We start from the raw sequence: 25,288 nt of genomic DNA, 5'->3' as shown, positions 1-25,288 counted from the left end.
AATTATTTTTCATAATTTAATCTTAAGTAACATTGTAAATCATCATAATTTGACAGTTTATGTAAAGCATCCAGTCATTTGCCTCAAAAAGAGGAAAAGAAAAAATTACTGTGTGTGAGAGATTGTGTTTGTTCTTTCTATAAGGTCATGCCCTGGATAGGACATAGTAAAGTGAGTGTGCTATAGACTTAATCACTTTCATTCTCATGTGGGAACAGTTCACTGTCTTGGTGGAAGGGATGGAGGGAATATTACTGTGTTAGTATTTAAGGTATGCATATTTGAAAAATTAAATAATTAAAGACAGCTACTTGGTCTGGTATTTTTAATGCTGGAGAGACCTGCTGAGGTTGAAATTATTGAGCAATTTATGTGGCTATTCAGTGGGACCATAGAGAAATTTTAGTGGTCCACTTTTTTTTTAACCTCCTGTTGCTGACTGTAAACTTGTACTTAGTAAGATTATCACTTGTACATGGGGAAACACTAAACTCTGGTTACTTTAGGCTATTATTGCTGAATTTTTCATTGCCATGTTAAATTTTTGCATCTATAAGCATAAGGTAGACCATTGGGATTATTACTTTTGGGTCGGTAGCAGTTTTCAAATGTCTGTGCTCAGTTACAGGTTAGCCATTATGCTGGATAACTAAGGGCATGGTATATTTTGGGAGCTGAAGAATCGAGGCCACGCACTGTCTCTCTCTCTTTTTTTTTTTTTTTTTTCTCCCTATTTACACTTTTTCATAAGCTATTTAATCAGCATAGTCTCAAAGGGAAATGTTGAGTGGAGGGAAGTTCATTGACTCGGAGTCCAAAGCAGAATCTGAAACCTATTTTGGCCACCTTTCTCTGATGCTAACCACTGCACTCCATTTGCTGGTTTGGGTTCTTGTTTACTTAGCTGTAAAATGGAGGGGACAGTGCTGGGTGGCAAACAGTCCTGTGTGGCAGACCTACAGAGAACCAGTTTATATGGTGCTTCTGAACGACACCAGGAAATACTTGGAGAGTATTAGGTGTTCTCATTTTCTCAATAATATTTGATTTTTTTCAGTTTATTGCGTCTCATGTGTCATATACCTTATCATATGTGACCAGATCAAAGAATCTTGGGAAAGAATGGGGAACTTCTCTTGTAATTCTTGATCAGACACAAGAACTTATCAGTGAATCTACTTCATGATGTCATGTATTCATTCATGTACTTACTTCTTGGTCCTACTCTGCTACATGAAGTGGTGTCCTGCTCTCCGTGGGTAATGATGGATGTATTCATAAGTAAATCCTGTCAGGAATGCAGTCATTGCAGAATTGGAAGTGTAGGATAAATGTTTCAGTTCTAGTCTGACTGTTCCAAATATACTGTGAGAAAAATAGTTTCCCCAAAGAGATGACTTGATTTGGGCTTGAATTCCGGGCCTGGTGTTCTCTGTGTCTCAGGTATAAATGAGAACCTTCACTGGTAGCAGTTGGCTCAGTGGCCACATGCTGAGAGCTGCCAGACTTCATTTTTATCTTTAACCACTACCCATCTCTCTAGTCATTAACATTTAAAGTCATCAAATTTCACATGAAAATCTAGGAATTGGCCTCTTGAAAAATGTTAGATTGGGCAGTGGTAGGCCTGTTTTTCTGCTAAATAACCTATGCTGAGTAGATACAGTCTCTCAGATATGGCTGACTCTGGCTCACGTTTGATTTTCTTCACCGATTCTTATTATGCCCCTGGGCCTGCTAGGCAGTTCCTTTTAAATCAGTTTTGTAGTTAATTAATGGAGTGTTGACAGCCTTAAATATCTAAAACACAGTTTCTAATGCAAAAGGAAAAAAAAGCATAAATAAAATATAGCCTACTTTAACTGGTAGGAAATTTCTAACATGTGTGCAGTAAGTTTATTCTTTAGAAGATATGGCACCTTTGATAGCTTTTGTCCTGATTCTTTAATGTTAGAGTACTATGGTGGCTAATACGGACGATTTACTGACATCAGCCTAAAGTAGCAATTGATTCAAAGTGAGGAAACTAAAGTTCTCATTAGACACATAAAAGGACCTGGGAGTCTTTTATTGTGATAATCTGTTTTCTTCTGTAAATATTATCACTGTGTAAAAGACATCATTGCCCGCCAACCTGATGTTCTTAATAGTGATACAGAATAAGAAAAAAAATTAGATTATATTCCAGATGTGAAATTTGATGAACAGGTAAATAAAGTACATTCACTAAAAGATTTTCGCCCAAGTTGATTGAGCCAAGAATTTTGATACTTGAGTTTTCCTTTTTTTTTTTGTCTTTTTGAGACAGGGCCTCCCTGTAGCCCCAGCTGTCCTAGAACTCACTATGTAGACCAGGCTGGCCTTGAACTCACAGAGATCTGCCTGCCTCCCAAATGCTGGGACTACAGGCATGCACCATTGAGTTTTCTAATAGAAAAATTTCCTTCCTTCCTTCCCCTTCCTTCCTTCCTTCCTTCCTTCCTTCCTTCCTCCTTCTCTCCCTCCCTTCCTCCCTTCCCTCTCTCCCCTCTCTCTCCCTCCACTTCCCCCACCCCCTATTTTTCTGAGACTGGGTCTCACTGTGTTTCCTTGACTGGCTTGGAACTCTTTATAATAGGCCAGGTTGGCCTTGAACTCACAGAGATTGCCTGCTATGCCTCCAGAGAGCTGGGATTATGGGATTAAATAGTTCTTAACTGAAAATATTTCCTGATAAAAATTTTTCTTACCTAAATAATATTGGGAGCCATTATACACTTATTTTCTAAAATTTTTATGTTTACATTTATTAGTTAAACATTCACCATGTCAGTTGTGAAAATTGCTTTGATGTTGCATGAAACATGGTAGTTTATAACCATGGTCTGAAATTTGAATTCCAAATTTTCTGGAGTGCCAGCCAGCCCAGCTTGTTTTTCTCTTTGAGATAGGGTGTTGCCGTGCGACCCAGGCTAGCCTCAGACTCCTTCAAAGTGATCTTCCTGCCTCAGCCTACTGAGTGCTGGGATTCCAGGCATATGCTGCCATGCCTAGCAGCTTCTTAACATTGTTTATATAGTATGATGTATTATTGTATTATTATATAATATACTATTATGCCATAGTATATTATTATATTCCTTAGTAACTCCAAGAAAAATGTTATTTCTATTTGGAAGTGGATTCTAAGCCAAAAGTAAAACTTCAGCAGAAATCAAAAAAGTGGCTGACTTGTATAGGAAACACAGATTCCCCTGGCCCATTGTATTTCTCATGCTTCCCTGAGGGCTGCTTTTCCTTTGTTGGCTGTAGAATACCCTGGTATTTGTAGCGGGAATTGGTAATATAGATGCTGGGAAAGGAATTTCTGCTATTGCTATTTATTGTACAGTTTTCCATGAATGATTTAATATGTTTCATTCTTGATCTAAAGAGAGGTGACTGAAGAACACATGCTAGCTCCTTGGAGGCTGAGGCAGGAGGAGCCTAAGTTCAAGGCCAGCTTTGGAAACTTAGCAAGACTTTTGTCTCAAAAAATAAATAAATAAAATCAACAAGGAAGAACACCAGCTTTGCAGGTAGACTAAGTTGAGATGAATTCCTGTTCTTCAACTCCGTTCTTAGAGGTTGTATCAGGAATCTACATATGGCACTTAATGTTCAAAGGCTTAAATGCTTAAGTCTTAGGTATTAATTTTATGGGACAAAGCAAGTTATTTGTTTTCAGGACCTCCATTTGTCTTATTATCATTATTGTTATTTTGTATGTGTAGTGGATACATGTGTGTACATGTGTGTGGGTGCACTCTCCCATGAGAATGTTTGTGGAAGCTAGAAGTTGACACTGGGATGTCTTTTGCTTCTCCACCTTACTTTTTGAGACAGGGTCCTTCACTGCCCTGGAACTTGATGTTGTAGATGGGTTGACTGGACCATCGACTCCAGGGATCTGCCTGTCCCCTCCCTGCCCCAGCTGTGGAGTTAGAAATGAGAAAGGTTGCCACACGTGGCTTTTTTATGTTGGTTCTGGAGAGCAAACTCAGGCCCACATGTAGTAGATACTTTACACATTGAGCCATCTCCCCAGCTTCCAGTTTGTCTTATTTTTAAAGTGGGTATATTTCATACAGAGTTGATACTGGGATTTATTTAAAGATTTTATTTTTATATGTATGATTGTTTTGCCTGGACATGTGTTAAGTGCACCATGTGTGTGCAGTTTCCTTGGAAGCTGGAAGAGGTTGCTGGATCTCCTGGAACTGGAGTTAGACAGTTTTTAAAAAAAAATTATTTATTTTATTTTTTATGTATATGTATGTATTGCCTGCATGTAGGTAAGTGCACCTATGTCATGCAATGCCCGCGGAGGTCAGAAGAGGCTGTCAGATCCCCTGGTACTGGAGTTACCGACAGTTGTTAGTTGCCATGTGGGTGTTGGGATTAGAACCCAGGTCTTCTGTAAGAACAGTCAGTGTTCTTAACCGCTGAGCCATCTCTCCAGCCCTGAGTTAGACAGTTTTTATCTGCCATGTGGGTTCTGGGAACCAGTCCCTGGTCTTCTGTAAGAGTAGCCAGTGCTCTTAACCACTGAATCATCTCTCCAGCCTGATACTGGGACTTAAACATATAGTACCTAATGCAGTGTATGGTGCTGAATATGTATGATGTTAAATACTGCATTTTCCTCATGAGGTTCCTTTTAGCACAGATTTTTTTTTCTGTTTTTTCCTTTTAGTCATTTCAGAAAGAATGGATTTGGGGAGAAATCTTGGCTACTGGGTACTTGAAAAGCATCTTTAAGGGAGAGGGGTTGTTAAGAGCCTGACTTACTCCTTTCATTTATTTTTATTTTATGTGTATGAATGTTATGCTGCATGTGTGTAAGTACATCCATGTCATCCAGTGCCCAAGGAGGACAGAAGAGGGCATCAGATGCCCTGGAACTGGAGTTATGGTTGTTAACCATGTGGGTGTTGGAATTCGAACCTGGGTCTTCTGCAAGAACAGCCAGTGCTCTTAATCCCTAATTTATTAATTCTTGACTATGCCAGATTTGAAAGAAGATTCTGGAAGCCCAGAAAGGTGACACTTGCCGGTATTTCCAGCCTTTGTGAGGAGTCAGAAGGATCAGAAGTTCAAGGTTATCCTCAGCTACATAATAAAGCTAAACCAGGCCAGTGGGTTATATGAGAACCTGTCTTTAAAAAAAAGGCCTTAAAGAGCTAAAAAGGACAGAACAAGAAAACTACTTGTGTTAAGGCAGCATGGGAGAGTAAGAACGAGTGGATTGTGAATTGAGCAGATGACTTACTGAGTTTAACAAATATTTGTTATGTGCTTATTGTCAGGTACTGTTTTGATGGTTGGCATGTAATATCTCTGACTATAATGGGGTTTTTATATTTTTGGGAGGAATGGGAAGACAGGCAAAAGTACTAGTACTGATGAATTGTGAGTGCTGGGTGCTGGTGTAGAATAGTTATCCAGTGACTCTGGATGCCACTAAGAGTGGTCTGTGTCAGTTCAAGAACTGTTTGTTCCTGGTCTTCCATGGCCTAAAAGCTGAAAGCAAGAGTGTCTAGAAATTTCAGTATCAATTTGATACACTAATTTTTGCCAATGGAATACAAAGTAATTTAGGCTTATTTTAGTGTCTTTCACTTCTCAGGTAATTCATTTTCATGGTATTTTACAAAAATATTCATCTATTGGTAGATTGGAAATGTCAGCCTTCTATTAGCTCAAGAAGCTATGAGTTAAATCACTAGCTTTCTAGTTTTGGCACTTTCAGTAAGCAGGAATTTTGAGCTGCTTTTGATTAATTCACTTCGGGTAATGAACTTATTTGATTTTAAAAATAATATTTAAATGTTTATTACTTACATTTTATTTTATGTTGGACCAAATGACTTCAGACCTTTGATTTTCAAATACTTTACTCAAAATTGGATGCATACCTAAGTACAAAGAGAGAGGAGACATCTGAAAATGTTAGAAGTGGGAGTCAGGTATTGTGGCACACACCTGTGGTCCTCACCTGCCTTTGGAAAGGTAAGGCAGGAGGATCAAGAGTTTAAGGTCAGCCTGGGCTCAAATGTCGATAAAAGAAATGTTGGGAAAGAATATAACTGGGTAATTTTGAAGTCCTTTTTCCTCCTCTTGAGCTTCATCATGACTATGTGGTACTTAGCAGGCTCTTGGTATAAAGACCTTTTCTCCCACTCAGTATTAACTCTGTGGTTAATGCTGAAATTGCCTCGTGTTATGTTTGTCTCTGTCACTTCATCTGTTGGCTCAGATCTTGAGAGGACAGTTGTCTTGACTATAGTTGTCTGAGAAAATGTATTATTCCCTATCACTGATTATCAATCCTAGGTAACATTTACAACTATCTGCTTGTGAGAGGTCTACCATTTGCTATTTATAGCAGTAACTTTATTATTTATATTTAGAAACTCATTGCTATATAAAGGATAACTTAGTAATTAAAAATAAAATTAAAAAATAAAGAACACATTTTTGATTAATCCCTAGTTAGCATTTTTAAGTACTTTTTTGCTTTATTATTTCTGGATTTGAGTATAGTTTGATATTACTTTTGACAAAGTAAGTAGAAAAAATGAGATACAGAATTGAGCATTAGTAGATTACAAAGTAGCTAAGACCAGTTTAAACAAAGATGCCCACATCCATAGGTGAGTGAGTCCATCCTTCCCCATTAGAATCTAGACAATGGGAATCAGGCCAGTGTACTCGTTTTGACCAGAATGCGGCACAGACAAAATGCCATCTTCTGAGGACATTTGTAATTCAGATGTCTGGGTTTTGATAGTAAGAACATGTTTTAGTAATATTAGCATCAGGAAAAATGTTGAATCACTTAACCATCATAAAATGATACCTGGCTATGATATGGTTGTGTTATGAGGTTGAACCATCAAGTAATTCATTTCTAAGAGCAAATCTGCTTAATGAAATTTACTGTTTACTTGAAAAATAGTTAAGATTAGAGCAAGGATAGCTTTTAGATAGTATGAGTTATGATATATACTTTTAATGATTGTAAAAATAAGTTTTATGTACTCTTTAGTCTATGAAACAAGTAAGCTAAGGATTATTTTTCATATGTCAGAGGTGGAATTTCAGTTACATAAGAATTAGTTCTTTTATTACTGGGATTTGTTTTATTTGGGTAAATAGATAGCTGGGCATCTTCTAGAACCTGCCAGTGACTTGGAGAACCAATGGGGAAGGTTTTTTCAAGCAGTACTCTCCTTCAGTTTGGTCTGGAAATGAGGACTGCTTTATGTAAATTGTTCTTCCTGGCGCCAGCTAGTTGGAACTGCAGTCTGGCTGCGCTGTGGTAGCAAATAATACGCGTCATGGACTTTCTCTTTGGAATGCACCAGGATTCGGCCTCCTGAACTGACTGAACGAGAGAGCAGAGTTGAAGCAATAGAGGAGCAGTGAGACCTCCCAAGCGACAGTGAATATATGGACCAGAGAGCCCCTGTGAGCTTTGTAAACTTGTAGTTCTGCGCTTAAGAGATTATGCCCACAGATTCTATTGGGTAACGTGGGAGGTACGTAATTGCATACAGTTGCTGCAGAACCAATAGTTGACAGCATAGAAAGCAGTACAAAGAATTTGGATTCTAGGCATTACCACTTGAAACAGTCATTTTGAAGATGAATGTGTGTTCTGTGAGCTTCATTGATACATTGATGTTTTTTGACTTTGTGGAACAGATATTTGCTGCACAAACTACACAGCAGATATGAATCACTAAAAGAAATTTTAATATGTAGCCAACTACTGTACTGTATTCCTGGATTTTTTTCCCCACGAATATGAATCAAACAAATTTAAACTCAAGATGGCTGACCTCTAGAAGTCTTCGTTAGTTTTTAATGTTTGTACAAATGAACCAAATGGTTTAAAGAAGAGGAAGTCGTTCTTACAGTATCAAGCTACCCTCAGGTAAGAGATTCAGGTCCTTTTTCTGTGATAGCTTCCTACCTACCCCTAGGTGGTATTATCTGTCTCTATGCCTTTAGGCAGTTATTTGTTTTTAGTTCTAGTGATAACAGGATTAGTAGATTGTTAATGTTAATATTGAGATGTTTTGAGTGCCATGTATGGATTTGGTCTTTTAAAAAGATGTCATTTTCATTTTTGCAAAATTTCTTATTTGAATTCAAGTGAACTCACAGTGGGTTTCATATGACAGTTACTCATGTGTGTAATATGTTCATGTTGCATGTAAGTCAGGTTTAGAATTTTTTTCATTATAACCTGTTACTGTATTCTCAGTTACACCAACTGGTACAGGCAGAGAGATGACATTTTGTAACCTTACTTATCTGTAAAGTTTTAATGTGAATTTAATGCAGAGTTTACCATTACAGATCAGACTGTGCATGCTTTGTTTGACTCATTGACACACAACAGAGAGATAACAAGGTCAAGTTTTTCATTCTTGTAGCCATTGCATTTCCATATTAAATTTATCACAGTTTTAACAAGGTGGTGAATTTGAGAGTCTAAAACTAAAATGAATTTATAAATTAGAAACTCCATTGCACCTAATACTTTATTAGCTGGTCGAACATAGTACACTGGCGTTTGTTATGCTGCGTGAACCTAAAATACTGTATACTGGGGAACTATATCCCATTGTAATAAAAATATCTCGGGGCTGGTGAGATGGCTCAGTGGTTAAGAGCACTGGCTATTCTTGCAGAGGACATGGGTTTGATCACCAGCACCAACATGGCAGCTAACAATGGTCCATAACTCCAGTTTCAGGGGAATTTGATGCCCTCTTCTGACCTCTGTGGGCATTGCACAGCACAGGTGCACTTACATACATGTAGGTAATACACTCGTGTACATAAAATAAAAGTAATAAATATTAAAAAAAAAAAAAGCTAGAGCTAGGCGTGTTGTCACACACCTTTAATCCCAGCACTCAGGAAGCAGAGGCAGGTGGATTTCTGTGATTCTGAGGCTAGCCTGGCCTACATAGAGAATTCCAGGCCAGCCAGGGCCACATAGTGAGACCTTGTCTCAAAAAAACTAAAAAAATCCTCCAGAAATATTCCACTATATAATAAAGGCTATATACCGTTAGTGTAAACAGAGGAAGGTATATGTTTATGAAGAGATGCACATATATTTATTACTGTCATTGTGGCCAGAGATGAAGTATATTACTGATACCGTCCTTTTTGTTGTTGTTGGGGCATGAGGGGGATTGAGACAGGATCTTTCTGTAGCCCCAGCTGGCCTGGAGCTCATTATGCAGACCAGGCTAGCCTCACAGAGATCTCACAGAGATCTGCCTGCCTCTGCTTGCTTAGTGCTGGGACTAAGGCATGTGCCAGTACACTCAGCCACTACAACCATTTTGGGAATGGGTATGAGTTTGGATAAATTGAAAAGTAGCCATGGAACTGGCTTGGAAAAGTGAAGCCAAGTGTTCGTTGAGGTGCTTCTCTGCTCTGTCCCTCTGGAAGGCCAGCAGAAGACCTTGTGCAGCCTTACGGTATGAGTCTGTGATGGGTCTTCAGTTCTCCAGCCTCTGAAAGGAGCTGGTCATTTATTACTATATGGTTGTATATTTGAAAGCTACAAGCTAACTGGGGTAGAATACAGGCACGTTTCAGGGGCATCAGCAGTTAACTGTTGCCTTCTTGACAGTTTTGCCCTTTTTAAAAATTTGTTTTAATATAGTCTTTATAGAAATTTATGTTTTTGTGTGTTTTAACTCAGTAAACAGTTTCACTGTGATAATAGAAACCAATTTAATTCTGGATTAAATGGGAAGAAGATTTTACTTTATTGGTATGGAGGACAGATATATCTGAAACTTTAGGAAATGTTTTCACTCAGTTTGAGCCATTAGGTTGTTTTGGAAAATGTTGAGTGGGAAGATACTTATATATAGAAAAAGAAGGGTGTTATTGAACTCAAAGTGAGGAATTTATTGAATGCTATTACAAAGTTGGGAGTCATAGCAAAGAGCAGCTAGGGGCTGGGACCAGGAGTATTATGTATAGGCAGATCATAAGAGTCAGATTAAGTGTCTATCTCCAGACTGTTGAAGCTGAGGGTGGCTCAGGCCTGTAGCACCAGCACCTCGGAGACTGAGGCAGGAACTGCGTGTTCCAATCCAGCCTGGGCTATGGGATGAGACCCTGAATCAAAAAATGGAACCAAGCCAGTGTTTTTAGTTCTTTGTTCTTCTTAGGCAATAAAATTATTTAGCACACAGTGTAGAACCACACAATCTTTGAAATGAAGGGAACTGTGGGTGAGTGGCTGTAACCTTGTGCTGTGCAGGAATCCACTGCTCACTTTCCTTATAGCTGATCCTCTTGTTTCTGCTTCAGCATTTTTAATGGCCAGCATGATTATACAGCAGTCCTAGCTTTTGTGTGTTGTTACTGGACATGTTAAAAATTAACTTTTTTTTGTTCTTTTTTTTTTTTTAAATTATTTAATAACCACATGATTAGAAGCATTTCATTACAGCATTAACATATTCAATAACAATTTCCAGAGCAAAGATGCTTCTCTTTCAAAATTAGCTGTAAATTTTGAGGTTCACAGTTAAATTAATACAGTTATACAATATTGAACTCAGTATAACCCTTATAAGACATAAAATTGAATGAGGTTTTAACTTTTTTTTTTTAAATTACTACATAGAATAAGTAGATTTAATAAATGTTTATAGCATATTTCATCCAACAGCTGTGGAATATACATTCTTTTCAGCAGTCCAGGTGACTTTTTCTAATTTTTTTTTGTTCTTTTAGACAAAGTTGCCTTTTGCATTATCCCTTCAAAGCTGCCTACTCTGTGTCTGTGTATGTGCCTGAAGCCACTGAAGGGCCCTCCTATTTTCTAAAATAAATAGCCCTTATTTTTCCGCAACCATTCTTCATAACTTTGTTGTAGGTCATTCTTTAGGTGGTCATCCTTGTATTTATTCTTTGGTATTAAAAGACAGTCTCTGTGATGTTCAGACAAAGTACTACCCTAAAAATGCCCTCCCTTCTCTGTGACTGTAGACCTCATTCTGCTGTTAACTGTGTACTGACATTTTTGGCAGCCATCTTGTGCTGTTGAAGATTTTGAGTTTATTTTAAAAATTTTAGAATAACATTTATTTGTTGGGAGGTTGTGTGTGCCCTGGTGTAATGCGTGGAGGTCAGAGGACAGCTTTCAGGAGTCAGTTCTCTCCTTCCACTGTGTGGGTCCTGGGGATTGAACTCCGACTTGACAGCAAGCACCTTTACCTCCTGAGAAATCTTGCCGGGCCACAGTTTTGAGTTCATAATAAATTAAAATCCTTCAGTCTTTTTTGTTATTCTACTGATAACCTATTTGAATATTTGAGCCAAGTAAATTTCCTTATATTTGTGTCTCTTTGCTAATTTTGTTGCTTTATGCTTTCTCTGGATTTTGCTTGCTGCACGCATTTTGTTCGTATTGGCGTTGTTATTGGTTGCCGGCTGTGTCTTGAGTTTTCACTCATGGCTTCTGCTTTTATTCTAATTGCTGGCATTGGCCTTATACCTTTCTACCATTATTGGTATTTGTGAGTTGATGTTTTTTAATAATATGTGCAACCAAGGCCATACGAGGCCATATGAATAGCTTAGTAAAATTCCTGTCTGTGTCCTGTTAGTGCTTTGCTGCTGTTTTTTCACGTATTGCCTTCTTAATTCAAGATTAAAAAAAAAAATTTAAAAGGAGATAATTTTCCTTTGATCTTGCATGTATATATATGTATAAAATTTTATTATGATGTGTGATCTTTTTAATCTTTGAATTTATGAAATTTCCTTATCACCACGTGCAGTCAGTATTAATATTTGTAAAATATTTTCCATCTTGACTATTGGATATATATAATTCTATGTGTTTTCCTATTCTATTCTGTTAATTGGAAGACTCATTATTTTTGTTGCTTTTATTTCCTCCATCTGTAGATTTTAGAAGCAGTATGTGCATCTTTGCTTGTGGAGTTTTTCTCCTGAACTGTTGAGGCCTGGTTTGCTTTCTGTGATTTGGAGTGACTATGCTATACAGAGCTCTTATGTGTGTAGTCTTCTGTTTCAGGGTTATCATTTGCCTAGGACATAATTATTTTCATTCCTAATTTCAGCTCTTTCATAGTACTGTTACAAGATACAGCTCAGGTGGAGTATCTACCCAATACTATTTTTTGTCTTATTATCAACTTGAAATCCAGCTAAAATTTTTTTTTTTAAACTGATGATAGCTTATTTCTGTACTGCTACTTTATTTTCTTTTCCAGTCCATAAGCCCAGATTCCTCCCACTCTCCTGTTGAAATTATCTGGGATCTAATTTTAGTTTTGAATATTTATTTCAAATATGATAAACATGATAAATCAGCTTGTCCATGAGTTAATTTGTTTTCTGGTGGGTTGTTTTTTCCTCTGATTAATTTTCTTTTTTCTTAATATTTTATTATTTTAATTTTATGTGTATGAGTGTATTGCCTGCATGTATGTGAGTGCACCTGTGTCGTGCAGTGCCACAGAGGTCAGAAGAGGGCTTTGATCTCCCCTGGAACTGGAGTTCAGGACCGTTCGTAGCTGCCATGTGGGTGCTGGGAATCGAACCCAGGTCCTCTGCAAGAGCAGTCAGTGCTCTTAACTGCTGAGCCATCTCTGCAGCCCCTTGATTTTCTTAAGAAATTTTTGCTATTTTTGTACCTATAATATATCTTGATGTAATGATTTTAGCAAAGATCTATTTTTTTTTTCAGATTTTGCTTAGAAAGAGTGCCCTTATTCCTCTCTCCTTGCTGACTTATATTTTAGGTTCTTAGTAGAATTCTAGGAAAAAACATTTCCTCTCAACTTGGGAGTGTTGTTTTCTTTTAGCATTTAGTATTGCTGATGACAAGCCTGATGTCAATTCTTTTTGCTTTTTTTTTTTTTTTTTTTTTTTTTTTTTTTTTTTTGAAGAAGGGGCTCCCTGTATCCCTGGCTGCCCGCAAACTTAGAAATCTGCCTGCCTCTGCCTCCGGAGTGCTGGGATTAATAACACTCAGCCCAGTTATTTCTTCATAAATGATTTTTCAAACTCTTAAGTTATTAGCATTTCCTCACTAGCTCTTTGAAATCATATCATGATAGGTCTGAGTATCAAAATGTTTTATTTTGCTTGTTTTCATTTAGTCTTTAAATATTCAGTAGGCCTTAATTTTTAGAAAACTTTTGTTTATTCAGCTCTGAATGTTTTTCTTGTTTTGTTTCTCTTCCAGTTTTTCTTGTCTTGTTCCCCCCCTTGAAAAAACAGTAAGAACCTTCAGTGAGAAGGTTGCTCCTCTGTTCACCTCTCTGTAGCCTTAATGCTTGTCCATGGTAAAGCATCATGAGAAAGATTCTGGTGCTGATGAGCCTGGCCAGCTCACCTGTGTTCACCCAGCTCCCATTCTGACTTGCTAAGATTTAAGACTGACTTCCTGGTATTTCTTTTAAGATTTATTTTTATTGTTAGTATTTGTGTGTGTGTGTGTGTGTGTGTGTGTGTGTGTGTAAGAGTTTGATGTTGGATATCTTCCATGATTACTTTCTACTTTAGTTTTTGAGATATGATCTTTCACTGAACACAAAGCTCGCTGAAGCTCACTAATTTCACTCAGCTGATTGGCCAGCGAATGCTAGGCACCTCCTGTCTTTACCTCCCCAGCACTGGGTTATAGGTTCATGCTGTTGTGCCTTCTTTGTCCTACCTGGTACTGAGGATTCAAATTCCCGGTCCTCACTTTTGCATGAGAAGTGTTTCACTATCATCTCCCCAGCCCCTGTACTCTTCTGGTTTTTGTATATGACCTGTCCCCTTTTACTCACAATCTTCAGACAACTCACAGGGTTGTAAGGGATGGGGAAGTGGTAATTAACAGTAAATGGTATATCTTAGGAATTTGTCCTTTAGATGGTGGTCTACTTGTCTCTTAGCCAGTGTGTGTTCTTCTCATTAGTCAATATGCTACTCTTGGCTCCCTTAGTACCAGCATGAAGACAGTAAGTGGAATATGTTTAGCTGGTTCAATACAAACGATACCAATTGTCTTCCCAATTGTTTTCACATGAATTCCAACTGGCATACTAGGTCTAAGTGAAAGTCCACATACACAGATTCCCTTGTCTCTTTTTCAAGCATGTTGCTTTAGCTGGTATGGTGTTACACACCTTTAATCCTAGCACTCAGGAGGCAGAGGTTAGTGGATTGGGCCAGCCTGTTTAGGGCTATCTGGCGCCATACCAGGGACTCACAAAAAAAAAAAAAAAAAAAAAAAAAAAAAAAAAAAAAAGATGACCTACTTTAATGTGTGGCATTTATTCTTCCAGATTTTTATAGTATCACTTGGATGAGTATATTCAGAATTTGTGTGTGTGTTTGACAATGTAATGTCATAGCAACAGGAAAACATTGACCTCTTATGTCAAAGTACTTATGTGCAAACAGACATTATAGTATGTTTTATAGAAGAGGATACACGTGGAAGGAAAGGATGCATGTCTTAGACTGGTAGCTTATCCAGAAAGGGGTGCTGCCAGTATCCACAAAGGTTTATCTGGCCCCAGGGTTTATTAATTACTGAGTTCTGTAATGCATGTTTGAGCATAATACTTCTCAGAGATCTTTTTTTCATACCTTTAAGAGATCAGCCACATTTTTAATGAGCTGGGGTTTCCCTGTAGCCCCAGCTGACCTGGAACTCACTATGTAGACCAGGCTGGCCTTGAACTCACAGATCCACTTATCTCTGCCTCTTGAGTGCTGGGATCAAAGGCATACCCCCACCACACCTGGCCTAAGAGATCAACCACATTGTTTAAGCTGTTGAATGTTCTTTAGTGTGCATGCGCCAGCATTTTTGAAAGCTATTTTCTTAGTGATCACGTTTTTTTCTGTTCCTTTTCTGTTTACCATGGCGCTCTAGGCATCCTACTACATCCCCTTTTAAACAGTTTGGAATATCCTGAGGTAGAGCACTCAGAATGGCTTTGGTGTGTCAGAACTAGTGCCTGTTTGCTCTTATAAATGGTTCTGGCAGTTAATTCTAATAGTATTTGACAGAACTTCTATACTTTAATGCCAACCATAGTTTCTAATAGTAAAATTGAAGTCTTTTATTTGAATTGACTGTTCATATTTTATTTTTTTGAATTTTTTGAACTTTTTATGTACTAATAGCTATTCCTTTTTCCAGGTATTTCTCAAAATAGTATTTATTTGTTTGTACTGCCTTTCCGTTTTCCGTTATTTTATACATCACCCGTTTGATCCTATTCTTGCATCTCAGCTGTTGTGCCCCATTCTCAGCCATTCACTTCAAAACCTGTTTATCTTTTGGACAGTATTTCTTGCATTTTTTTGACAACTGTGATAGTAATTATTTTGTTGTAAGCTGTTGTATTTGATAGGACAACTTCCTGTTTTTAAATTTATTTTTATTTTATGTGTGTTTTTGCATGCATGTATGTAAGTGCACCCAGTGTCATGCAAAGCCCACAGAGGTCAGAAGAGGTGTCAGATCCCCTAGAACTGGAGTTACAGATGATTTTTAGCCGCTGCCTTGTGGATGCTAGGAACTGGACCCGGGTCCTCTGGAAGAGCAGCCAGTGCTCTTAACTGCTGAGTCACCTCTCCAGTCCTGAAGCTTCTTATTGTTGATCTTCAAATTTTCCCTTATTTTGAACATTTTTTTTCCTTTCACACATTAACCTTTAGTTTTTGTTATGCTACAAAAGTTATGTAAGTTTTATTTAGAACTTCTTTTGATAGGTTTTGCCCAGGCAAATTGATTTTTTTTCTGCATTGTGTCATATATCTTTCATAGCTCCAGTATTTCACATATATGTGTGTACACACACACACACTTTTTTTTTTTTTTTTTTTTTTTTTTTTTTTTTTGGTCTTTTTTGAGACAGGGTCTCCCTGTAGCTGCAGATGGTCTGGTACTTGCTATGTAGACCAGGTTGGCCTCAATCTCACAGACACCTGCCTGCTTCTGCCTCCTGAATGCTGGGACTAAAGTATTTCATGTATTTTAAAATATAAATGTTTTCAGATGCCTTTTTTGTGGTTCTGAATTAGATGCTTTCTTTATTATAATGTCAGATACTTATTTGAGCTCTTATAAGCTTAAGATTTGGTCAGAATTTCTAGTTTTAAATATGACAATATAACATTGTTTCTGGGCTAGTTCAAATATATATGGTCTTTTATTACTAAGTATGAAGGTTCATGACTGGAAACAACATTTGTTTGCTTAAGGAATGATCTTTGTTTTGCTGTTTTATTTTTATCAGTGTTGAATTTTTAATGAATGAGTATTGAAAGACTTAGTGCCTTCTCCATTTCTATTAAGAAATGACAGCTAATGTTTGTAACCCTTTTGGATTAGTAAATTTCCTAAATTTAAGTTATTACTGTTTCAAAATTTAAAAATATTGTAGTTCAGTATATGAATGTTTACTCATCTTTTAGTAGTTAGTAAGGTATCTGGAGATAAACCTGAGGAAAATGTAGTTGGTTCTCTCCAGTCCTTAAAGATGTAATGTAGTGGTAGCTCCTGTGCACTGCTGTCCTCTTTTCTCTCCAAGTGATGTTCTTTGCACAGTGTATTTATTGAAGTTACTGTTGCGCTCTTAACAACGATATGGCTGATCATGTTGTGTTTGTTTACCAGAAAAGTAGTTTCAGAACCATAACGCAGAAAAGCTGGTAAAATCTTTTGAGAAGTATGTTTGGAAGTAGCCATGTAAGGTCCTGGGTTGGCAGTGTGCATCCTTGAACCTGCCCTGATTCTGCCTGGCTCATTGTAGCCATTACTGTGTCCTTTCTCTAGTCCTTCTCCCCATTCCCTGTCTCCTTTTCCTCTTCCCTTTGTCTCCACCACCTCCTCTTCCTCCTCCTCCTCCCTCTTCCCTTTTTTTTTTTTTCAATTCTGGAGGCTCTAGGCTCAGTTAAAACCTTTAATGTGGCAGAGAGCCAGATTTCCAATAGGCCAAAACTGAACATGCTGCTGTTGCTTAGCAACTCCTTGTGAAGTCTTCTGGCCATAACTGAATTATAAATAGGGTTATGAGCATAGGTGCAGTTGAGATTGTGATCAGAAACAAAGGCATACTTGTTTTTCTCCTCCTTTGAGTTTGAGGTTTTTTTTTTTTTTTTTAATGAGTTTCAGAGTGCATTAACACTATCAGGAAGATAGGGCTATATGCAGTTTGTGTCTATATTTAAACATTTAAAGCCTTTTTTTCTTTTTAAAATAGTGTGTGTGTGTGTGTGTGTACCACGTGCATGTAGGTACCCACAGAATCCACAAGAGGGCATCAGATCCCTTGGAGCTGGAATCACAGGCTGTGAACTGCCTCATGTAGGTGCTGGGAACTGAACTCTGGTCTTCTTAACCTCTGAGCCATCTCTCTAGCCCCCTAAAGTCTATTTTTGTTTTTGTTTTTTTTTCTGTTGAGACAAGGTCTCATACCTCATTACAGCTTTGACCAGCTGAGCCTATTAAACTAAGCTTTTTAGGAACATTTGCCAATAGCAAGTAGATTATATTCTTCCACATTTTTGCTGAGAAAATTTTAGAATGGGAATGTAAATTTTTTTTCTTTGTTGCATGTCCACTAGCGATCTTACTATATAAAAATGTAACTGTTTTGGAAAGGTCTAACTGAAAAAAGATGTGGATTTACAGATAGAATTGGCTAGAAAAGTTATGGTAAAAAGATTTTAGTAGACTTAAAAGGAAGGGTAACCAGAAGTAAGGGAAGAGAAAAACGATGATACAGAGACATTCCAGTTTCCCAAGAATGTGGAAGAGGATTATGGTTCTTTCTTTGGTAATGTTTCCTAGATCTCTGTACGCAGAGCTCCAGAACATCTGGTTCTCACCTGGTACTTTAAATGCCCGTGAGTTTGTAGAAGAGAGAGGGGCAAGAGAGAATGCATTAGTGATGTAAAGTGAAGTTTCTGGAACTGTCTAAACCTTTCCAGGGCACTTTAGTGGTTGTGCTGTTTTAAGGTACCTTGGTTATTTCAGTTCCCCTACATTCAAATTGATGTGTGTTGCATAACTGCCTTGAACAGTGTTTTAGACTCCATGCTCTTTCTTGGTTTTCTTGAAGTAAAACTGACCAATGTAAGTAAAAAAAATTAAAAAATGAGACTAACTGCTTTAAATACAATTGAATTAAAAACTGAAGTAGTAAGGTTTGTGTGTAAAGTAGTATTTGGTTATCTGGATTTATCAAAGGATTTTTCCCATTGGTAGTGTCTTAATAAAATTTGACTGTAATTGAGAAAATAATTAATTGTAGCTCATACTGCTTTTTTAGCAGGGAGGATAATAGCTCATTTGCTCATTATGTATATACAAGATTAAGACTTTATTTTAATCGTCTTTTATTACTTCTCCATTGCTGGGAATTGAAGCTTAAATTCTTGGATCTTAGGCAAGATAGTTTAAAAACAAATACAAATACAGTTATGTTCTGGATATACACTAAATAAATATGAACATTAAGAAAAATAGGTCCTTATTTCCTCATTTTCTTCACTATGTAGCCCTGACTGTCCTGGAACTCTGTGTAGACCAGTTAAGCCTCAGATTCAAAGAGATCTGCCTGCCTCTGCCTCCTGAATGCTGGGACTAAACATGTTTACCACCACACCCAGTTGTTTAAATAAAGAATTATGTGCTAGATAATGCTCTATTTTGAAATCTAGCCATTATTAAATGGTTAAAGTGTTATTAGGTGGATTTAAGTTTTATCCTGTGTTTACTAGAGCTTTTGCTGTTTAAAACGAGTCTGTGTTTGCTCCCTGTAACCACAAAAACAAACACGTACAACATGTGCTTTAATAAAAGTGCTTGTTTATTATGGCCTGACTCTAGCTAGCCTTTCATTTCAGTGGCTGTGATTTGAATTTTTGAAATTAAAGTATTCCAATTTTCTTTTTGTTTTGTCTTAATTTTCTTTTCTTGTTTTGTCTATTTTCTTCCTGCCTTATAATTTTCTTCATCATCTCTTCTTTTTTCCTTGCTGAAGAACCAAACCTAGGTCCTCATCATGCTCGCTGGGTAAGCTCTCTAAACCTTGAGCCACATCCCTAGCCCTCATGACCTTCTTTTCATAGTTGTCATGTTAGACTGCAAATTGTTTTTTACCTTAAGGAATTAGAATTCTCTTGGGTAAATTTGCAATGTACAAAGAAACATGCATACTAAGCATCATTTGGCTGGAAGTGATGAAATGCATTCTGTTATCTGGAAAACAAGAAATTTTAAATATTGTTGACATTAGCATCTCCACCCAACTATAAGCTAATTGAAAAGTCAGAAGTAATTTTGGACAGATTATATATTAGAACATATATAATGTTTATCTTTTACAAGTCATCAACAGTAAGATCAGTTTTTTCCCCTCATTGATAGTACTTACGTTGGTCATAATTATTAGTGATGCCTAGTTGAGCATAAGACACACTATACTCTGTTAGAAGTTTGTATTTAAAAATGAATGAGGGACTGAGTGGAGTGGTCCCAGCACTTGGGAGGCAGAGGCAGGTAGATCTTTGTGAAACAGGAGACCCTGGTCTACATAGCGAGTTCTAGGGTGACTGGAGCTATAGGGAGACCCTGTCTCAACACCCCACCCTCCCAATAAAAGAATAAGTCAAATCTTTACCATAGAGATTTGCTTTCATGAGTTATTTAAACTGTTTTTAATACCAAGCAGATTTGGGGTTTTTTTTGTTTTGTTTTAAATCAGTGAATCACAGTCTCAAGTAATTGCACAAAAGTACCAGAAAAATCAGATTTTGAGAGGTTTTAGAGAGCCTAGAATTTATTAGAAATGTGATTCAAGTGCCTTATTCTGAAAAAGGAAAAAACGTTAATGTGAGTGTACACACATGCACACAGACGTTCACACATACAAATAAAATGATAACAATGGCACATTACTTGGCACTAATCCAATTCTTTTGTTTAAGCTTCATCTTTCTTCAGTTGACACCTAATGAGTAATGGTGTCAGTTTAAAATTAGGTGTTAAAATGGAAGACATTGTTTTTTCCAAAGAAAATAAGGTATTTCAGCTGGTAGTTTCTGCTCCTAGGTTCACATCTGTTCTAGGATTCCTACTAGCATATTGTTTCTATATTTAGACTGTTGCCAGGAGGATTTAAAATTCTCCTCTTATGGTTGCTCAAGTTCTAACTTCCTGATTGGTTATATGCATGCCCCTGCTTTCATTAGCCAACCACAGTGACTATGCAAATTTCATTTCAGTTTCTGTTTCTGTGAACTGATAAGATGGCTGCAGGGGACTCCTTTGGGGTATGTTTATTGTTTTAAAGAGGAGTTTCATTATTATTTAGTAGTAAATGTAGATTTCTCTTAAAGGGGTATTTTGTTTTAGAAACAAGAAGTCACACTGTCTAAGCAAGCTTTTGTAAAGCTGAAAAATGCCTGTTGTCAGATTTGATTCTAATGGTGCTATGTTTTGACTTCAGGCAATGTGTAAGTGGGTTCATTTTATTTCTTCCATGTAATATGTGAACATGTTAGTTTAGAAAGCTGCTAAATGTTCTAGGTTACTGCCTTTTCTTTCTAAAAGAATAGCCTTTTCATGTAAATATTATTATAGGTGTCAGTTATATGTATATTTAGCACATCATTCTTTTAGCCAATATTATGTGCCCCAAACTATATAGTATATGCTCATTGTTATAAATTAGCATGCTTCAGATTTATTCTTTGTAAATGACTTCGGAAGCACATCATGATTATTAACATATTTAAGATGTTTTCTGACATCAAAGTTTTAGATGCATAAAATATATTAATCTTATACTAGATACATGGTGAGATGTTCTAAAATGCTTCATTAAACAGTACATAAATATAGCTATTAGAATCTAGTAATAATGATCATTTCTAAACTGACACCTTTAAAGTACTGCCAGAAACAATAAATGGTCGTAACATTTTAGAAATAAAGAAAATATGAAAAGGTATGATAAAACCATTTGTAAGTAGACAGAGTTAAAAATATCTATCTCCAGCCTGGCGTGGTGGCGCATGCCTTTAATCCTAGCACTCGGGAGGCAGAAGCAGGCAGATCTTTGTGAGTTCAAGGCCAGCCTGGTCTACATAGTTCCAGGACAGCTGGGGCTACAGGGAGACCCTGTCTCAAAAAGACCCCCCCCCCAAAAAAAATATATATCTCCTATTGAAACAAACTTACCAGCTTTAGTGACATAAAAAGTTTTTGGTTAGGACTAAAGAGAATATTCCTGTTTCATTTAAGACTTTCTGGTTTTTTGGTAAAGATGGTTGCATTTTTCCATGTGTAGACTATTGAAAATTGTATTGAGAATGTTCGCCCCTTGTCATCAGAACTGCTTGTTTTGTTCTTTTATTGTATTTAATGCACATTACTCCCTTTGAGATAAACGTACTATAGAATTTTGTCCCATTTAGGAAAAGGCAAAAGAATAACGGCTTAGGTTGAGTGTGTAAGAACAACGTTTGTGCTATTTTACACGGGCTGCCTTTTCTCAGAAGCAAAATTGTAGGTTTTCTTACTGGCCTAGAAATGTGAACACCCTAAAGTACAAACCAACGCTCATCAGTTTCTTTCCTCCCAACCCCCCTTAGTAATAATGATGAAAGTATGCGCTAATGAAACGGATTAGGCTAGTAATATTTGAAAAAACTCAACTGAAGTTCCCCCTCCCCCAAAGTATCAGGGTTATTGAGATACATATAGGTCACCTACCGCACGTTCACCTTTGAATGTGTATAATTCAGTGGCTTTTAGCATATTCAGAGCTGTGTGACTGTCACCACAGTGTTGAAATAGTTCCATTACCCCATAATCAACTCTTGGATACGTTAGCAGCTGCCCCTCATTTTTTGACTCTACCCCAACCCTGGACAATCACGACTCTATTTCCTGTCTCTCTAGATTAGCCTATTCTGGACATACTGTGTGAGTGAGGTCATTTAGTTTGTGGCCTTTGAAGTACTTGACTTTTTTTCTCAGTGTGTTTTTATGGTTCATCCATGTTGTAACATACATGAGTAGTTGAGGCTCTTTTATGATTGAATACTATTCCACTATAACTATATACCACATTTTCTTTGTTAATTGGTTGCTGGGATTTGTTTTCAGGTTTTTTGTTTATTTGTTTGTTTTTGCTATTATGACAGTGCTGATATGAGCATTTGTGGACAAGCTTTTGTTTGAGTTTTTGTTTCTTTTGGAAGTATTCCTAAGTTATATGACAATTTTATATTTAACATGTTGAAGCAGCCGCACACTTTCGCAGTCCCACATGCATTGTACAGGTTTGAATTTCTTGTCCCTTTGCCAGCACTTACTATTTTCTCTGACTTTAGCTGTCCTAGTACATGTGAGTACGTCTATTGCAGTTAGGGTTTATAGTCCCATGATGAGCATCTTCTTTGTGTATTACTTACGGAGTATTGGCTTATTGGACTTTTTGTAGAAATGTTTATTTAAATCATTAGAAATTGTTTTTTTTAAATTATTGAACTGTGATAGCGTTTATATATTTCAGATACACATTTGATCAGATACTGATTTACAAGTATTTTCCCCTATTCTGTGAATTATCTTTTCATTTTCTTGACAGTCTACTTTACAACACAAAATTAATTTTAATGAAAAAATCCACTTACAACCTGTCTTTTCGGTTAGTTTAGTTTTTGGAGATGAATTTTATGTAGCATTCTGAGGTTGCGCTTCAGACTTGTTATGTATCAGAGAATGACCTTGAACCCCTGATCCTCTTGCCTCTATCCCCTAAGTGCTAGGATTACAGGTTTTTGTACCACCACTCTGTATATGTGTGTATGTGCCAGACTGTCCTGGAACTTGCTGTGTAGTCTGGGCTGGCCTTGAACTGGTGATCCTCCTGCAATCAGCTTCCTGAGTGCTGCTTTTTGTGTGGACAGCAGCACCCTCAGCTTATTTCCAACACCCCCCCCCCCATCGGCCTTTTTGAGACAGGGTCTCCCTGTAGCCCCAGCTGTCCTGAAACTCACTATGTAGACCAGGCTGGCCTTAAACGCAGAGATCCGCCTGCCTCTGCCTCCCAGGTGCTGGGATTAAAGGCGTGTGCCACCATGCCCGGCTATTTCCAACACTTAAAAAAAAATTATTATTTTTATTTTATGTGTATGAGTGTATTGCCCGCATGTATGTGAGTGCACCTGTGTTGTGCAATGCCGCGGAGGTCAGAAGAGGGCTTTGGATTCCCCTGGAACTGGAGTTAAGGTCGGTTCGTAGCTGCCTTGTGGGTACTGGGAATCCAACCTAGGTCCTCTGCAAGAGCACTCGGTGCTCTTAACCAGTGACCCATCTCTCCAGCCCCCATTTTCCAACACTTTTTAAAGGGTCTTAAAACGACAGTTTAAAAAAATTAATCTATTTTAAGGCTCGGGAGATGGCTCGGTTGGTAAAGTACTTGCTACACAAGCATGAAGACTCTAGTTCAGTCCCCAGAACACACATGAAATTTCAGGTGCAGTAATGCGACACCTGTAATCTCAGTGCTGAGGAAGCACAGACAGAAGTTAACCTTAGCCAGCCAGTCTATCAGAGACCTTGTCTCAAAAACTAAGGTGGGAAGGTGGAGATTGAGAAGATACATAATGTTGACATCTGACTTTCAATGCACCTAGGTACATACCACATACCAGCACACATAAGAACATGTACACAGACACACCAATTCTGGGTAGACTGATATTCCAACCTTATGTACTCTCCATACCAGTGAAACGATTGTGAGTTCTCACCTTTTGCCTAGTGACGTGAAGCGTTCCCCTTGGGGGCTTTTTTTATTTCCTTTTGACTAACGACTTTAGCCAGTGAATGTGAAAGTGTTATACAGCATGTCTAAGCAAGAACTTTAAAAGCCATTGTTTATTGTATGATTGCCATAATTGGTCTTTTCCATCTGCCACAGACCTACTAGCAAAATGTGCAGAATATATTTGGGCAAATGATGAATTCTTAAATTCCCGAGGAAAGAAAAGTGCCTGGTTTTTTGCTACTTCACTGCCCATCTCCATCGATGGTAATGGAGTTGGGTAAGCTAGTGAGGAAGGCCCAAACTTGGTCAGGTGTTCTTTCTTATACATTCAATTTAAAAACATTTTATTTTTTTTATTTTTTGTGTATGAGTGTATTGCCTGCATGTATGTTAAGTGCACCCATGTCATGCAATGCCCGTGGACATCAGAAGAAGGCATCAGATTCCCTGGAACTGTAGTTAACAGTTGTTAACCTCCATGTGGGTGCTGGGAATCTAACCCAGATCCTCTGTAAAAGCAACCAGTACTTTTAACTGCTGGGCCATCTCTCCAGTCCCACATTTAACTTTTTTACCTTCAGGGTCTCTCTGTTACCCAGACTGGTCTGGAACTCACCATCCTACTACCCAGGTGTGTGCCCAGATGTGTGGCACTCTGCCTAGCTTTGATCAGTGCATTCTAAAACGGCATTTGATTTTCATTAAACCTATTTATTTGGTTAAGTTCATCCACATAAAAGAAAGATTCCAAGCATATTACTTGGAGAAGTGATTTCCAGGACTTGTGCATTGTTTTTTCAGTTGGACTACTCAACAGTTTCTCAGGACATAGGGGTGAGGACAATGTGGAATCAGACTGTAAGTGACCATTGTGGTTTTGATGTAACAAGAATTTCAAGACCGTGATTTGTTTTAATGTAAAGAATTGTTTGTAGAGATAACTCTCAATTCATTTGTTGGTTATTTAAAAGAAATGAAACTAGTTTGAAGATAATTCCCTGTTTTAATATCTGAGCTATTATCAGAAAGTTTATGACAGAAGGGTTATTTGTTGAAGTGCTAGACATTAGGCTCAGCCAGTAATTTATTGAGTTTATGACTTTGGACAGATCAGGAACAGATTTCACCACTTTTCATTTTGTTCTTGTTTTCTTAAGATGGCAAGAGAGCTACTCAGAATGCTTTTAATAAAAGCCAGTTGAGAGAAAATCTGTAGCCTAGTAGAATTGAGAAATTCCTGAGTTATAGAGAGTTCTGAATCCTAAAGTAACAATAACTGCCGGGTACTTTGTGAATGACTGAGATCTAGAAAGCAAGAGCAGATGGTAGTATGATAAAAATCTTTGTGGGATCTGTAACAGAAATAGCAAAGGTAGTGGTTAAGTTTACTA

At 37.5% G+C, this 25,288-nt stretch overlaps 1 protein-coding gene across 3 annotated transcripts in view; it reads left to right on the top strand.

Moving 5' to 3' along the window:
- Atf7ip (activating transcription factor 7 interacting protein) overlaps nt 1-25,288 on the top strand; it is a 106,636-nt gene that overhangs the window by 16,611 nt on the left and 64,737 nt on the right. The window contains exon 1 of one of the 3 annotated variants that reach the window (XM_008837386.3): nt 7,824-7,960. The exons of the other annotated variants lie outside the window; for them this stretch is intronic. The gene's annotated coding sequence lies outside the window, so the exon portion shown is untranslated. Of the gene's footprint in view, nt 1-7,823; nt 7,961-25,288 lie in introns of those variants that run through there. 3 annotated transcript variants of the gene reach the window in all.

Source organism: Nannospalax galili, unplaced genomic scaffold, assembly GCF_000622305.1.
Source record: "Nannospalax galili isolate Female #2095 unplaced genomic scaffold, S.galili_v1.0 scaffold210, whole genome shotgun sequence".
Taxonomy (NCBI): Eukaryota; Metazoa; Chordata; class Mammalia; order Rodentia; family Spalacidae; genus Nannospalax; species Nannospalax galili.
The sequence above is the reverse complement of the archived record's forward strand: the minus strand, read 5'-3'. Positions and strand labels throughout refer to the sequence as shown.